A 17,607-nucleotide genomic window follows, 5' to 3' on the forward strand; every position below is an offset into this window, starting at 1 on the left:
AGCAGGTGGCTCTGACCCAGAGTCCTTTCAGATCACTGCTTCTGTCCTGGGTCCCAGAGCATGTAAGATGTTGTGTACACCCTTTAAGAGTGGAGTCTCTATTTCCCACAGCCCTCTGGCTCTCCTGAAAGTCAGGCCCTCTGGCCTTCACAGCCAAATGTTCTGGGGCTCTTCTTCATGGAAGGACCCCTAGGCTGGGGAGCCCAATGTGGGGTCAGACCCATTGCTCCTTGGGGAGAACCTCTGCAATTGAAATTATCCTCGCATTTGTGACTGTCCCTCCTACGTGTCTTGTTGTAGTTCCTTCTTTATACCTTTAAATGTAGAAGATCTTTTCTGCTAGTCTTCAGGTCTTTCTCATCAATAGTTACTCTGTAAATAGCTGTAATTTTGGTGCACCCTTGGGGGGAGGTGGGCTCAGGTTCTTCCTACTCCACCATCTTGGCCACTGCTCTCACAGTCTTTAACTTTTAATTTAATTCTATAGCTATATTGAAAGTGGATTTTGTGTAGATAGCATGTAATTTGATTTTTCTTAATCCAGTGTAAAAATCTCTGTTAATTGGTGGTTAGACCATTGACATTTAATGCAATTACTTATGTGTTAGGATTCAGGGCTAACACTTCATTATTCCTGCCTGTTCATCTCATTTTTCTTCCTCTGTTTTCCCTTCCCTGTCTCTCTATGATGATTTCTATTTTTTTTTAGTATCCCACTTTATCTATTTTTTTCACTATGTCTCCTTGTGTAATTATAATCTTTAACGATTGTTCTGGAGATTACAATATAGATACCGAACCTGTCGCAGGCTATTTCGAATTAATATTTTTCCACTTCAAGTGGGATGTAGAAAACTTTGTACCAAACCACCTTTACCTCGTTTTTTAGTTGTAGTTGTCTCATTATTACAACCACGTACATTCAAAATTCTCTCAGACGGTGTTATAATTTTCACTCTCAACTATAATATATATTTTAAAGAAGTAAGAAGAAAAATAGGATTTTACCCAGATGTTTATGTTTTCTCTTGCTTCATTTCTAAAGTTCCAAGTTCCATTCTGGTATCATTTTCACTCTGCCTGAAGAACCCCCCTTTAGCATTTCTTTTAGAGCAGATCTGCTGGTGACAAATTCTCTTAGTTTTCCTTTGTCTGAGAATGTCTTTATTTTGCCTTAATATCTGAAGGACATTTTTGCTGGATATAGAACTCTGGGTTGACAGTGCATTTCTGTCAGCATTTAGAACATCTTGTTCCACTGCCTTCTTGTTTCCATGGTCTCTGACAAGAAATCCACAGTCTTTTGTATTATTGTTTCCCTATATGTAATTACTTTCCTCTGGCTGATTTCAAGGTTTTTTCTTTGTCTCTGGTTTTCAGTGGTTTGATTATGATATTTCTGGGCATGGATTTATTTATCTTCTTTGGAGTTCACTGAGCTTCTTGAATCTGTAAATGTATGTCTTTCAGCAGATTTTGGAAGTTTTGGGTCACTATTTCTTCAAATATTTTTCTATACTTTCTATTCTCCTTCTGGAACTCCATGTTGTGGCATATATCAGGTCTTCATGTCCTTTTTATTGCCTAATAGTATTCCATTGTACAGATATACCACATTTTGTTTATCCACTCATCTGTTGATGGACATTTAGATAGTTTCCATTTTTTGGCTCTTGTGAGTAAGGCTACTATGAACATTCATGTACAAGTTTTTGTGTGGACATACGTTTTCATTTCTCTTGGGTCTATACCTAGGAGTGGAATTGCTGGGTCATAGGTAACTCTACGTTTAATCATTGGAGGAACTGCCAAACTGTTTTGAAAGTGGCTGCACCATTTTACATACCCTCTAGCACTGTAGGAGGGTTTCAATTTCTCCACATCCTTGTCAGCACTCATTATTACCTGACTTTTTTTTTTTTTTTTTTTTTTTTTTTTTTGCGGTATGCGGGCCTCTCACTGTTGTGGTCTCTCCCATTGCCGAGCCCAGGCTCCAGATGTGCAGGCTCAGCGGCCATGGCTCATGGGCCCAGCTGCTCCATGGCATGTGGGATCTTCCCGGACCAGGGCACGAACCCATGTCCCCTGCATTGGCAGGCGGACTCTCAACAACTGCGCCACCAGGGAAGCCCTACCTGACTTTTTGATTCTAACCATCCTAGGGGTGCGAGATGATATCTTGTTGTGGTTTTGATTTGCATTTCTCTGATGACCAATGACATTGAGCATCTTTTTCATGTGTTTATTGGCCATTTGTATATGTTCCTTGAAGAAATGTCTATTCAGATTGTTTGCCTATTTTTAAACTATTATTTGGTCTTTTTGTTATTGAATTTTAAGAGTTCTTTATATATTGAATATACAAGGTCCTTTTCAGATATATGATTTGAAAATGTTGTCTCCCATTCTCTGGGATGTCATTTCACTTTCTTGATAGTGCCCTTTGAAGCACAGATATTGCTAACTTTGATTACATGTAGTTCATCTAGTTTTCCTTTTGTTGCTGGTGCTTTTGGTGTCATATCTAAGAAGCCATTGCAGATCTGAGACTATGAAGATTTACCCCTATCATTTTTTCCTGAGTTATATAGTTTTGGTTCTTACATGGTTTTCAATCCGTTTGGGTTAATCCTTGTATTTGGTGTGAGGTAAGAGTCAAGCTTCATTCTTTTGTGTGTGGATATCTGGTCTTCTCAGCACTGTTTGTTAAAAAGACTATTCCTTACCCATTAAATGGTCTTAGCAGCCTTGTCAAAAATCCGTTGACCATAGACACATGCTCTGTTTCTGGACTCTATTCTAGTCCACTGGTCTCTGTGTCTGTCCTTGTGCCGGGACCGTGCCACCTGAATTACCATTGCTTAATAGGCTTTGAAATTGTGGAGAGTGAGTCCTTCTACTTTATCCTTCTTTTTCAGGATTGTTTTGGCTATCCTGAGTCCCCTGCAATTCCACAGAAATTTTAGAATCAGCTTGTCAATTTGCACAAAGAAGTCAGTTGGGATTCTGAAAGGGATTTCAGTGAATCTGAAGATCAATTTGGGGAGTATTGTCATCTTAAAACAGTATTAAGTCTTTGAAAACATGAACACAGGATATAGTTCTGTCTTTTCAGGTCTTCATTTCTCTCAGCAATGTTTTGTAGTGTTCACTGTACCCGTCTTGCACCTTCTTGGTTAAATTCATTCTTAAGTATTTTTTTTTGCGGTATGCGGGCCTCTCACTGTTGTGGCCTCTCCCGTTGCGGAGCACAGGCTCCGGATGCGCAGGCTCAGCGGCCATGGCTCATGGGCTGAGCCGCTCTGCAGCACGTGGGATCTTCCCGGACTGGGGCACGAACCCGCGTCCCCTGCATCGGCAGGCAGACTCTCAACCACTGCGCCACCAGGGAAGCCCTATTTTTATTTATTTATTTATCTGGCTGTGCAGAACCCACGCCCCCCGTATTGGAAGGCAGTGTCTTAACCACTCGACCACCAGAGAATTCCCTCATCAGGTTTATTTGCACAGCTAAGTGGACACATTGAGGAGACAGCTGGATTTTGGGGTCCAGAGTCAGGGGACCATCTGGGTTGAGAGAGAAATGGGGTCACGGGGCTACGGCCAAAGGAGCAGTGAGCCCTGGGGTGGCAGGTGACAGTGAGCATGACGTGGTCTGAGCCTGGGTCCTGGGCACTAGAGGCCCCGCCTGCCCTTCCATCTGCTGGGCGGACCCGGCCCACCCCACGCTGGCCACGCTCCTGGGCCTGGCAACCAGTGGGCCTGATGACCGCCCAGAAAGTGCCCACCAAGCGCCCCTGTCTTCAGGCTCCAGGCCCAGATTCAGGGCCACTGAGCTCGGTGGACTCTCTCCAGGGCAGACGGTGTCTGGGCCGGAGTGGGTGCCCCGCTGGGCCAGGGCCTGCTGAGAGGGGGTACAAGCGGCGCCGGTAGGCCGACCCCTGGTCTGGGGAGGGGAGTCGCTGGTGACCGTGGAAAGCGCTGGGGGTGGGCAGGAGGGGGTGAAGCCGCAGACGCCTGGCGCCGGCTGGGTGGGTCTCGGTGGCTGTGTCTGGGTTCCCAGAGGGGCCTGTTCTCTGTGCGTGACCCCTCCCGCCACCCAGCACGGAGTAGAAGCAGCCCCGCGGTCCTCAGGAGTGTGTGGGTGGCGGCTGAGGCCCTGCGGCCAGCGCAGCCCTGAGCTCCCGCGCGCAGGTGGGGCACTTGGCAGGCGCAGCTCTGGTGGTGCAGCCCCCCCCAGGAGATGCTGTGTATCGTCAGCAGGTGGGGGTCACGTCCAGCCTCAGTCCACGGAAGTAAGGGAGATCGACCCAGGGCCCTGCGGCCTCCCTTAGTCAGCGGCTCCCGGAGGGGGCGAGACCCCAGCACCAGCCCTGCCTACCCTGCCTGGCCGGGCCCCACAGTGCGCAGACCAGTTCCATGAAGTGGACCTGTCAGTACACAGACCCGTCCTGCAGGTCTGCCCCTCCGGAGAGCCTGACTCACGCGTGGTCCTGGGCACACTTCAGGGCGAATCCCACTGGGGGGGGAGGTCCGTCCTGGGCAGCGCGGGGACCCTCAGGTCAGGACACCACAGTGACTGCGGTGTCCTCTGGGCCCCTCCATCCTGGGCAGAGAAGCCCCCACTGCAGGCGCCCGGACGACCCAGCCCAGCGCCCCCGAGGGTCTCCTAGAGCCCGTCGCTGGCTCCAGATTGGATCTCAGTGCTTCCCGCGCGCGCGAGTGTGTCTTGGGGGCCTTTGAAGGATGCGCAGGAGAGAAGGGGGCGCTTACAAAGGGTCCCGTGGCCACCTCGGTGCTGAACAGCAGGGTCTGATTCTGCAGTTACAGGAAGGACGGTAACGCGGCAGGAGACTCGGGACCAGGGCCCTACTTGACCGAGAAGCCGCCGGCTTGGTTGATTCTGAGGCATCCATTCTCTGCCGCAGCCGGCGGTCGGGGAGGCGCTAGTGTCCTCCCTGTGCAGCAAAGCGCTGCCTCCGTGTCAAGGCCGAGGTCAATGCGCCCTAAACTGCCCTCCGGCATCAGGCCAGGCCTGAGTGTGCGCGCTTGGCGGGTCAGAGCCTGCGCCCCGCTCTGTCCTCCTCAGGGCCCGGCTGGGCTGCCAGGACAGTCTGATGGTGGGGGTCCAGGTGCTCCAGGGCGTCCGTGCTGACATGGCCCTGGGTCAGGCTGGGCCCAGCTCGGGGGCTGCGTCCCCTGGGGGCTCCTGTCGCCCCCCTTTGTGCCGACCGTGGCCGTGCGCTTGGCTTTCTCCCGTCGCCCCCGCGGCCCCCAGCCCCCAAGCCCCCCAGCCCTCTCCAGTCTCCTGTCTCCTGCACGCTTCCCAGGCAGGCCTTCTTCCTGGGCTCCAGGCCCGTCCACCCGCTGCCCACTGGACAGGCCCCTCTGGGTGTCCCGCCGCCCAGAGCCCCTCTCCAGACACACATCCAGAGAGACTCATGGGCCCCCCGAAGGCCCCTGACGCCCCCCGGGGGGCATTACCTACCCCTCCTGCCCACCTCTCCTCTCTTCCACTCTGACTCTCCCGCTCTGGACCCCTGGGTATTGGCCGAGGGGGCCGTCCCTGGGGACCCTCCTGAGAACCCAGTGCTGGCCAACCCTCTTCACCTTGGGCTTAACTGCAGACAGATCAGGAGTTGCCCTCCACACCCGCCTGCATGTCCAGCGCAGCCCCGACCGGCCCCCTCTGAGGTCCCGCAGCCCTGCTGGGCCACAGAGCCCCCAGACACTCCCTGGCCAGCGGGGCAGCTGCTGGGACCTGAGGCCGCCATCTGCTGGTGGTTCGGGGTCCGGGGGGTCGCGCGGCCCAGCCCCGGGCTTTCACGCAGACGGAAGCCCGGCACCGCGGCAGGCGTGGAGCTGGCAGCCGCGTAGGCACCCACCTCCCGGCACGAGGGCCTCGTGAGCGGGCCAGGCAGCTTCAGGTAAGCGACGTCTCTGCGAAACTGGGGACCAGAAACAGGAGGCCTCACAGGTGGCGCGTTTATCACTGTCGCCAGGAGTAAAATAAGGCCCAGGAGACGGAAACCCTGCTTTACAGGGGCCGTGAGCCCCTTCTCTGCTTTAAGCGTCTGTCACGTTAAGGGGAAAATACAGCCCACCTGCCACCTCCTGCAGGCTGAGCTGACCGGCCTCAGCCCCCCGGGCCGCGGGCCTGTCTCCGGCCTCCCTCCTGCCAGGATGGGGGGCTCAGGCCTGGCCCCCAGGCTGCACTCGGGCTGGGGAGGCCTGGAGCCAGCGCAGCTGTGGGTCGGCCCACCGAGCGCGAGCCGGGGCCGAGGGAGCCGCGTCCTCACGGGCCTGTGGCTGAAACAGCATGTGGGGGTGGCTCTGCTGGCTTGGGGGCCTGGTGCCCCGTGCGGCCGGGGGGACACGCCAGGCCTCTGAGAGGAGCCCGCTGCAGGCAAAGCACCTTGTCCACAGGGCGCCGGGTGGGAGAGCAGGTGGGCGGGGACCGGCGGCCTCAGACCCCAGGCCCCTCCGGAGGGCTGAGAGCAGTGCCGAGCGCCCGGGGCCCCGTGGAGGGCTGGGGGCCCGCAGGCTGGAGTGAGCTCGCCGAGGCTTCGGGCAGTGACCGGGCGGGGTTGGGGGAGGGGGCGGCGGTGGCCAGAGGAGAGTCCTTCAGATGGAGGCGTCGGTGACTCCCCCGGCACGCTGATGCCCCTCTTCTGCCGTCTGTGGGGCAGGCAGGTCTGGACACCAGGCTGTGTGCGTGTGTGTCCGTGTCCTGTGCCTCCACCACGCACAGTGGGGCCTGGACAAGGGGCTGGGATTGGAGGAGGGAGCTGCGGGCTCCAGGCCCAGCTGCTGCAGCCGGAGGATTGGGGAGGGGGCTGGAAAAACAGGCAGCAGGCTGGGTGGGGTCATGGCCAGGTGAGGAGCTCTGTTCAGAGGGCAGAGGGGGCCTTGGGAGACCCCGGGGCTGGGCCTGGAGATGAGGGAGCCAGAGAGATGCTGGGGGTGGGGGCGACACCGCCCACGGGCCTGGCGCAGGGGTCCGCCCGGGGCTGCCGCCACGTCCTCCACCAGAGCCCCCACTGCTGAGCCAGTGAGGGGGACACAGCACAGCTGCTGCTTGAAAAGCGCCGGCCGAACGGTGAATGTGAGATTACTGTTTGGCATAAACGGTGCTGAAGCCAAGCCTCACTGTTAGTGGCTCTGGCGTCCGCAGTTTGCTGTCTCATGGCCTCTCTAACCCCCTGCCCACGATTGGTATTGGCTTGTCTGTGGCAGGGTTGCCAGGTCGCCCTACAGCTTGGAATCGCGCGTGGACTGCATGCGTTTGCCCGGGCTCTGCCCACCGTCCCCGTGGCTCTGCACCAGGCTGGCCAGGACACTGGCCTCCCCCAAGAGGCTCCTGCAGCTCCCAGATGCCCTCTGCTGGGTGGTGCTGGGGCCACTTGGACCTGGGCCCTCTCACCAGCGTGATCGTGCTCCTGGCTCGTGTCCAGGCACAGAGGCCAGGAAGGACCCCAGGGTGTGAGATCCTCAGAGGAGAAGGAACCTGCTGGGCAGTCTCGACTAGAGGCGTCTCTTCTCCCTGGTGCCCCTGCACCACCCCCATCCCTCCTCAGCCCTCCGGCCCAGCAGCTTGCTGACCCCTTGACACCTCTCAGGCTACATCCCTTGGGAGAGTGAGGGGCGGAGTGCAGACCCCTGCATCCCACGCACTAGAGGGACAGAAAGGGGGCTGCATGCCGCTTCAGGTGGAGAGAAGCTTCTGAGGGGCAGCCAAGCTGATCCTATGGGCAGAAGTTGATCCTGTTGGGCAGAAACACGGGTGCCAAGTGACTGAGTGTGACGCTATCACGCATCTTCATGGCCTCAGCAGCTGGAGGTTTTGTTCTTTGTCTAGCTCTTGTCCAAGCTGCACCACCACCACCATCACCACTAACACCATCATCATCACCACCACCACCACCATCACCACTAACGCCATCATCATCACCACCACCACCACCACCACTAACGCCATCATCATCACCACCACCACCACCACCATCACCACCATCATCATCATCACCACCACCACCACCACCACTAACACCATCATCACCACCACCACCACCACCACCATCACCACTAACACCATCATCATCATCACCACCACCACCACCATCACCACTAACACCATCATCACCACCACCACCACCACCACCATCACCACTAACACCATCATCACCACCACCACCACCACCACCATCACCACTAACACCATCATCATCACCACCACCACCACCACCATCACCTGTGACATTTCTCAAGTGTCTCCTGCAGGCTAGATGTTTTGCACGTTTATTCCTCACCCTAAAACAGCCCAGCCAGAGGGCTGTTGCCATCCTCATTTTGTAAATATATATACCAGCCTTCCTCACGGAGATGAAGAAAAGTGCTGAAGGTCACAGAGCTTGCAGGTGGAGGAATCAGGGATTGCGTTCACATCTCTGATTCTGGAGGCTTCCCTGTGAGCAAAGGGTACATCTTCCTTGTCCGTCTGGCCCAGTCTGGCGTGTGTTCGGTGCGCAGCCTCTCCTCTGCCACGTGGCCGTCAGTAGGCATCGCAGCCTGTCTGTGTTGTTCTTCAGACCATGAGGGGACGGGGTCGAGGAGGCCAGACCAGGGACAGCAGTAGGAGATGGGGCTGGGGGTGGCCTTCGTGGGCTCCCGCAGGGGTGAGCACCTCCCTAGAGGGGGTGGGAAGCCTCCTACCTCTGAGCCCTGCCTGGTGGGGGCATGAGTAAGCGACGTGGTCAGACCATGAGCAGTAAGGTGCCCGCGGGGCCTGTTTACCGGGAGGGGGGCTGATTGTGGGTCCTCCTCTCCCCGCCGCCCTGTGAGGCCGTGGTGGATGTGGGCTCCAGGCTGCCCCCTGCAGGCCAGCGTCTCCTCTGAGTTCCCGGCCCCCTTGCTGCGCTGTAGGTGGTGGGCGACCCCTCCCTCCAGCCCCTCCTCCCCTCCCCGCGGTGGCCCCGGATGCCGCATGGCTGCCACGTGCCTGCCAGTTTATCTTCGTCTCACCTCGCGGTCAGCTCACGGTTGTCTCACTATTTCTCGTGCACAGAAATAAACTCAGTGCTGGCCCTTCCACCGCGGTCTCCACATCTCTCTTGGTTGGTTGAGTCAGTTTTCTGTGAGTCCTTCAGGAAGCGTCTATCTGATGCTTGAGAAGATGTCATTTCTGGTTACCTTTCTTCCCTGAAGAAATTTGAGGCCATTCCCGCGGTCTCTAACTCGGAGTGGTTTTGCTGACGCTGTTCTTCTCCTTAGATGTGGCTTGATTGTTTTCTTGTTTGGCTTGGGTGTCCTGGACCGTATGTTTCAAGATTCAGTGTTGATTGATCTCTCTCCATGTTTTTCCTAGGGACACTGTGTCCTTCCAAATCTTTCCTTCTTCCGTAATGTTTTCTTTAATTTTTAAAGTTTCCTGGGATTTTGGTGTCATGGTTGGTTTGGTTCATGCTCAGGTGTGCTGTCAGGCAAGTGCGGGTGTCCTTGCCTGTCTTGTGGGGTTCAGCTTCTCAGACCTGTCCCAGCAGCCCCGGCTCCATGGCTCCGGCTCCGCGGCGGGGCCGTCCTCTTTCGCTGCATCCGACATGCCCTTGTTTGAATCAACAGGTCGGGCAGCTCACGTGCAGCTTGTGTTTTTCGCTCTCACGTCCTCCCTGAGATCCGTCAGCTCGTTAGTCATTCCCTTTCGTTGTCTTTCTTTCTTGAGCTTTTGTATTTCTGTTTTGAACGATTGACTCCTGTCTTGAAGCCCCTTTTATCTGCAAATCCATTGCTTTTTATAGAGAACCGTTTGGTCAGATTTTTGTCTCTTCTTTGGCAAAATGTTCCTGGTGTTGTTTTGCTTCTGTTTGTTCTTGGTCTGTCTGTCTGTCTGTCTCTGTCTCTCCCGCCCCCTCTGTCTCTGGCTCAGGCTGGCAGCCTTTCAGGGTACATTCTGTCCTGGACCCCTCATCCCTTCCTGTCACTGCCACTTGTCTTTGAATGAGGGAACCCTGCAGAGTCCGTTACCCGTGGAGCCTCCAAGAGTCTCCTCCTGCTGTGATTCCAGGTCTAGGAAGCAGGGGAACCCACTCAACCTGCAGTGAAGCTCAGTGTGAGGCAGGCCATGTGTGCGTGTGCGTGCATGTGCGTGCATGTGTGTGTGTGAATGTGTGTATGTGTGTGTGCATGTGCGTGTGTACGTGTGCTGTGTGCGTGTGCATGTGCGCACGTGTGTGACTCCCAGTGGCTCAGGAGCCATGGAGAAGACACTGCTTACCTCCTGTTTTGCCCCCACCAGAGCCCACTGTCACCGCGGGGCCCCGTCCGGTCTAAGCATAGGAAGCTGGCCCCGCTTGGTGCTGCCCGGGAGCTTGTCCCACGTAGATGAGCAGTTGGGCGCCGATCCTCACATGCTGGGGAGCTGTTCGCAAGGCCCCCCGGGGCCCCCGGCCCCCTGGCCCCCAGCCCGTGGCCTGTGCCGGGGCAGGTTGACATAGGTGACAGGGCACAGGGCATAGGTGACAATGCTGGGCTTGGGTCTCCAAAAGGACTCAGCACTCTGTGTGCCCTTGTGTCCCTCTGTCTGTCCTCGCCATCCCCTGCTGGGTGTAGCTGCTGCCCTGGCCCTGCACTGTGCGACCCCCGCCCGTCCCCGGAGGCCCATCTCTCCTGTCCCCTCTGCTCTCCTCTGAAGGGGTTAACTCTGCATGGTCTCCAGGCTCGGCGCTCTGCAGGGTGGCCCTGGGATGTTCTCTGCCCCGTATCCCCGCAGGACCCCATCCAGCCTCTGCTGCACCGCTGACCCTGTTCCTGGCACGGCCCTGCCGTCGGGGCTCCCTGAGAGCAACACACAGGGCGGTCCGCCGGGTGGCCCAGCAGAAGGGGCTTTGGAGAAAAGAGGGGGGCCAGGGTCACGACCTTCCCTCTCCCACCCCTGCGTGTTGTGACGTCCCTTCGAGGAGCTGGGCCCATCTTCCAGGGCCCTGAATGTGGGGACGGCTGATGGGGCCTGGGCAGGCCTGTGCTCCAGCCCGCTCTCGCTCCGTATCGGCCACAGGGCTCAGGCGGCACAGGCAGCTGGGCACGACTGGCCGCTGGCTTCATTTGCCTCTGGAAGTGGTGGCCCCCCGTAGGGTGCAGGAGGCCAGACGGGAGCAATGGGGGGGCGGGAGAGGGGGAGGAGGGTGCGCTGGGCCTCCTGGCCGTCCCATGTGGGGCGGACCCTGGAGCGTGTCTGGGCGAGGCGATGGGGACCTTCCCGCAGGGCAGGGCAGGAAGGGGCGGGCAGGCCCGCACCCCTGGGCTGGCTGGCCGGACCCCTGCCCTGGGCCCAGCGCAGCCGGGCTGAGGCCAGAGGCCCCAACTGACTGACGGGCTTTCTTACCGGGTGGGGCTGCGGCTCACCCGTGGCGAGCCCACCTCCTTGCACACTCATAACTATTGTTAATTAAGACTGTCTCCATTATAGGGCTAATTAACAATTAGCATAAACATAACTAGCCAGCGCTGACATTTAACTCATTACATTGTTTAAATAATTTTCCGAAATTACCCCAAGCGGCATTCTGTCAGCTTGCAATAATGGTACCACTTTGTCATGTAAATTAAATAACATTTGTGTTACTGTCTCCCTGCCCTGTGGGAGACACTGGCCCCCAGGTGCCCTGTCCTGCGGCCACCGCCTGGGTCCCTCTACCCAGCCCGGCACCAGCGCCCCATGGCCACCTGGTGCAGGAAGTGTGGCTGGATTTTCCACCATCCTGTGGGCAGCATTGGTCCTAGGCCCCAGGACTGAGGGAGGCCCCCATGGCCTCCTGGGCACGAGGGTTCCGGGGCCTCAGCTTCCAGCAGGTTCCCGGGGAAGACCCTGGCACCCGAAACTGAAGCCTGTCCTGTCCCATTGTTGCTGCCCCCGCAGGCCCTTACCGCAGGGGCGCAGTCTTGTGTGTCCAGGAGCGGAGGGGACACATCTAGTCATCCCTGCTGGAACCGGCCAAGGCCATCCTCAGGGCCGAAGCCCAGGCCGCCTCCACGCCAGGACCGCTGCAGTCCCTGCCTGGGGTCCCTCATCACCACCCCCTCCCCGATGGGCCTCACAGCCCTAGTGTGGGGGCCCCATGGGGCATCTGGCCTGGAGCAGGGACCTCCTCTTCATCGTGAGGGACCCCCGACAGGGGCCCAAAGGGACCTGGCTGGACAAGGGGCCGTGCCTCTCTCTCAACCCCTGGCCCAGACCCCCAACTGGAGTCCTGCAGGTCTGGGGTCCGGGAGGAGTGACCCCATGCCTTCAGCGTCATTATCACTGCCAGGCGGGTCCCCTGCGTCCTCCTGGGAGACCCTGAGCACAGCCCTGCGTGCAGCAGCCCCTCCCCTCCCAGCCGGGCCGCCCCTTCCCACTGCACTCCTGCCCCTCCCCCTGCCCTGGCCTCTGGTACCCCAGCTCTGGGCTCCGGCCCAGGCGCCTCGCCAGGGCAGAGGGAGGCTGGCCTGAGGTCCCCGCAGGGAGGAACGGGATGCCCTCCCGGGGTTCGCCTCAGCCCAGGCGGACCACCCTCCTCCCACTCCTGCCCCCGAGCTCGCCCCTCCTGACTAGGTGGGCTGGGGGGTCCCCCAACCTCCTCTTTGCTCATTCTTTTTGTTCAGACACTGGGTTGTAGCTGCAGGCAGGGCTTAAAGCACGGCCCTGAACTCCCCACCCCGTGCTGCCCGCCCTGGGGTGAGCCTGGCCTCCGGAGCCCGGGTCCACCTGCCCGCCACAGGCTCACGCCTAGCGTCCCGCCGAGCTCACCCCAGCGCGCGGCCCCTGCTCCTCGGGCTGAGACTTCCGGCCTTTTGCTACAAGGCCCCTTCTGGGCTGGGCTGGGCCAGGTGAGCCCCAGGGCCCTCCCTCCCCCTGGAAGGCATGCAGCCGCTCAGTGAGCACCACACGGGTCGGCACCGCCCTTCCCTCTGGGCCCCTGGACGACAGCCCCACCGGGCAGGCTGCTCTGCTGTTCCTGGCGGGGTGGCAGGCACGTGTCTCCAGCCCCGAGAATGACAAGAACAGACAAACGAAGACCGTGAGTCCAGCAGCGCCTCAGCTCCGCCCCTAAGGAGAACGCAGCGGCCCGCGACGTCCCTAAGGAGAACGCAGCGGCCCGCGGTGCCCCGGAGCCTAAGCCACGCGGCCGAGAGTTGCTGGGGACCAGCTCTGGCTGTTAAGTGCTCGTCAGCGCGCACAGGCCTCTCCTGACTCTATAAAATTCCCAAGAATTATAGGAGCGCCGGGGTCACATAACTCATCGCACAGTAGATTTAACCTGGCGGCCGGTAATTCATATTTGTGGCGATAATATTGTTTTCCACTTTCCGAGAGTTATCGCCGTGTCTCCCTTCCAGGTCACTACGGATATCAAAAATCAATTTGGAAAGATGGATACTGTCAGGGAGCAAAGCATGGAGCCGGCGGCCTCCCCCTCGCGCTCCTGAACCTTGCAGGGGCTCTGATCGCTCGCCCGCGGGACCTGACTCGGGAAATCATGGCTTGTTCGCTCTCACGGGTCAGCTTCTCCCCAGGCGTTCCCCTCCTTCCCCTGCTCCAACTCCCTCCAGATCCGGCCTGGCTGCGGCTCATGGCTCCAGGGAGGCCCCATTCTGGTGTCTCTGGCTCCTGTTCCTGCGCGAGCACACACAGGGTGACCGGCTTTGGGGACGCGCCCCCGACCCCGGGCTGGGGAAGAAGCCCCACCGACCTGCTGCGCCCGCCCGCCCTGTGACCCCCCGGGGGTCCTGGACGTGGTGAAGGACCCTGAGATCCGCTCTCCAGCGAGGCCCTGCACGCACAGGACAGGGCCACAGAGAAATGCACAAGAGCCCTCCTCCTGGGGAGACGCTCCCTCGGGGGAAGTGGGTCCTGAACTGGCATCAGGAACCCAGAAACCAGGCGCCACCAGCCAGTGCGGTGAACAGACGCAGGCGGCCTGGGTGGGGATCAGGGAAGGAGCCCGAGGGGGCGTGGCTGACGGATGTGCAGGGATGGCTGGGAGTGGCCCTGTGCCCGGGGACGGGCTGGCAAAGGGAAGGACTGCAGGATGCCTGCTGGGATGGCGCTCTGCCCGCACCCCACCCTGTGCTGGGACTTTGGGGTACAGCCTGGTCCCAGCCTGCCCTGGGGCCGCCCTGTGAGCTCCGAGCTGCCCGTCCAGACGGAAGCACCAGAGCCCAGACCCCTCCACCACGCGCTCTCCTCCGGCCAAGGGCCAGGGGTGGCGTTTCGCTGGACCGTGCTTCCCCCTAGACGAGGCCTGCGAGTGTGGGCACCTTCAGTCTAGGAGACCGCTTCCCGAGGGCGGCCAGCGAGACGGAGGCCTCACCCGGCCGTGGTCGTGCCCTGCGTCTTCCCTCCGAGCCGCCTGGCTGCCCGTGCGGCACCCGTGGTCCCTGTTGTCACGTGAGGGTGCCTGGTGTGTGGGCCAGCAAGGGAGTGTGTGTCTGCAGCACGCCCCTGTGCACCACGTGGCGGCAGCAGGCTGGGTGTGAGCTGGTACTGGCGCCGGGAGCTGTGTGCATGTGTGTGTTAGCGTGCCTGTGTGCGTGTGCTCACGTGTGTGTGTGTGTGTGTGCGCCGTGGGGAGCCTCTGCGTGCTCGCAAGGGTGAGCCTTTGTGGGCTGGGGACCCGAGTATGCTGCTGTGTGTGGCGGGTGTGAGCGTGTGCCGGTGGTTGTGTGTCAGTGTCATGGCTGCGTTGGCGTCGTAAGCGTGTGTCTCTGCAGCCCTCCCGGCGGCCCACCCACCCCGTCTCCTTCCCCGTCCGCCGTGGAAGCCTTTGTGTGCGGTCCCCGCTGCTTCACCTGGGGGTCCCGGGAGCAAGCTGTTGTCCAGGTAGCGCCTGCTGGTGGGCGCCTGCCTGCCCTCGGGGCGGGGGGGGGGCCAGCAGGGCGGGGATTCAGCGCCCCCTGGGGGCGTGGCCTGCAGAGCCTGCTAGGGCGGCCCGACCCATCGGAGCTCCGCCCGTCCCTCTGTGTGCCCTGCCCCCCCCCCCGCAGTCCCTCACCCCTGCCCCCCCCGCCCCCCGCACTCCCTCACCCCCGCCGCTCCTGTGGGCGCCCCCCCGCCCCCCGCACTCCCTCACACCCGCCGCTCCTGTGGGCGCCCCCGCCCGCCCCCCGCACTCCCTCACCCCACCCCTTCTGCCTTTCCTCTTCCCAGTCACATGCTTCTCGTGCTTTGGCCATGCTGACCTCCGACCACCCTCCGGCCTGAGGACCTTGGCCTCAGTTCGGTGTCGCTCCTATTCTGGGAGCCCCCCCCCCCCCGCCACCTCCCCAGGCTGAAAGGGCGCCCCTCTATCTGCGTGTGCCATCCACTCTCCCCACCAGACCTCTGCCCGGGAGGCCGGGAACTCCGGCCGGCCCAGGCCTGCACGCGGGAGTGGGCCTGGGTTCACATTCAAGGGAGCTTTGCTGCAGGGAGTTTCTGGTGCCCCAGGGACGTTCACTGCACTGCGCAACCGACCCACTGCTTAGCCTCCGGGCCCTTCACCTCGGCAGCCCCTGTGCCAGGGGCCAGCTGGGGTGAACGGCCCCACCTCCCCAGGCGTGAACCTGGAAGCAGGTCCCGCTGTGCAGAGCAGGGCTGTGGCCAAGAGCCCCGGCTCCCCGCGAGAGGGCTTCCCCGCACCCCGACCCTCCTGCGGCCTCCCCCCCACCCCGTCCCTCCCACCTTGGGCGTCCCCTCCCTGGCCTTGCCCTCCCCGGAGGCCCCTTTCTCCTGCTGAGGCCGGCCTCGCAGGTGCGGACTGGAGACAGGGATGCCCTGTGAGAACTGAAAGAATTACGGTGACGCGGTGGCATTTCTGGCTCCGGAGCTGGAAGGGACGCAGGCCTGAGGCGGGGCAGTGGGGACGCGGACCCCGGATCAGGCCAGCAGAGCTTCAGAAGGAACGATGCCCCTCCCCCTCCCAGGGCCTCCTCGCTGGGGTGGGACAGCAGACAGTTAATTAAAAAGCAGCTAATGACTGCGCCGAGGTCAGCCGCCACACGGATGCAGGGACACCAGTGATATTGGCCCATGGATCACTGTCCTGCGAGGGCCGCCGGCTCGACGGGAGGTGTCCCTCCGGCTGCCCAGCACCGCCCACCCCCCTCACTGAAAGCAATTCAGTTCAGGTCGCCTTTAATTAAGAAGGACGGCGCAGAGACGATGCTCCAGCGGAAGTACAGAACTGAATCTCCCCGGCTCCCGTGTCAGGCGTCTGCAGGCGCTGGGTGAGGCCTCGGGTCTGGGAAGAGGACTCGCCGGTCAGGCTCCCGGACGGCCCGGAGCGATCCCTGCTGAGCAGAGCCAAGTGCTGGGTGCCCAGCCAGAGCTGCGCTGGCCCGGGCTCACCCCTCGCCCCTCCAGTGGATGGGCTGGCCAGGCCTGTGAGGGGGAGGTCGTCTTGGAGGCCGAGGTGACAGCAGTGTGGCCCTGAGCGCACCCTCTGCTCTCCGTGGTCCCTGCCTCACATGGGTGTAGACTTGGGCTGACACCGAGGGAGCTCCGAGCATGGCGGAGGGACCCTGCCAGGCCACCGTGACCGGGCCTTTGCAGCCCCACGACCGCAGCTCGTCCTCGGGGAGCCCCTGCCCCCACCTGCTCAGGCCCTGGGCTCTTCTTCCCACCCCACCCCCAGGGGCACTCCTGTCTCTTCTGTGTTTTGCCCATGCTCACTCCTGGGGGCACACCCCACACGACGCGGCCCCCGGTTCGCGTCTCCCACCTGCTCACGCGTTCAGGTCACTGTGTTCCCAGCATCTCCTCCGGAATGTGCAGCAGCTCCCCTGGCCCCTCGGCCTCACGGCCACACTTGGCCTCTGTCTCTAGGGTGCTCCCAGGATGCCCCGCCTCCAGGGCCACCCCGCATCGCGCCCCGGCCTCTGAGGGTCCTCCTGCTGCCCGTGCTCTGTGCCAGCCCCTCTCAGCAGAGCCAGGAAACACGCACCCCAAGAGCCCAGGACAGGGCCCGGCGTGCAGAGGCCATGGGCGCCTGTCTGCCGAGAGCTGTCAGGAGACTGAGTGCACGGCCGTCCCAGCGCCCGCCCGGGGTTCACGGGTGCACGCACGTTGTAGGTCAGGTGGGGGAGGACAGTGGTCCCCAGACGGGGACGAGGAAGGCGGAAGACCCCATTTGGAGGCCCTGCCATTGATCATCACTGGCTGCACCCCCAGACACGGAGCTCAGCGTCACTCCCTGGAAGCCCCCTTCCACCCCCTCTGGGACTGTGGCTGTTCCTGAACGTCCCGGGGCCGGGGGAGGGCACAGGAGGCCCGGCCACCAGCCGGCGGGAAGGGGGCAAGTTTATTTGCTGGTCTGGTGCCTGGTGGCCCGAGCCCTGAGCTCGGAGGAGGGCTAAGGAGGTCTGTGAGGAAGGGCCTATTGATTTTAATTACCCACAAACAGCCCACAGGGACAAAGGACTTGCGCTGTTTATGTAGCCGGCCGTGTGCGCTATTGTGGAAGGAGAGATCACATCAGCTGCTCTCATTATGACTATAATAATAAGGCCAAAACGCTGCTCGGGGCTGAGGGCATTTCTTTGAAGCAATAACCTCACCGTTCCGCCCCTCGCCACCCCTCTTAGGCAGGCTTGAGC

This window comes from Tursiops truncatus, chromosome 5 (assembly GCF_011762595.2).
Source record: "Tursiops truncatus isolate mTurTru1 chromosome 5, mTurTru1.mat.Y, whole genome shotgun sequence".
Classification (NCBI taxonomy): Eukaryota; Metazoa; Chordata; class Mammalia; order Artiodactyla; family Delphinidae; genus Tursiops; species Tursiops truncatus.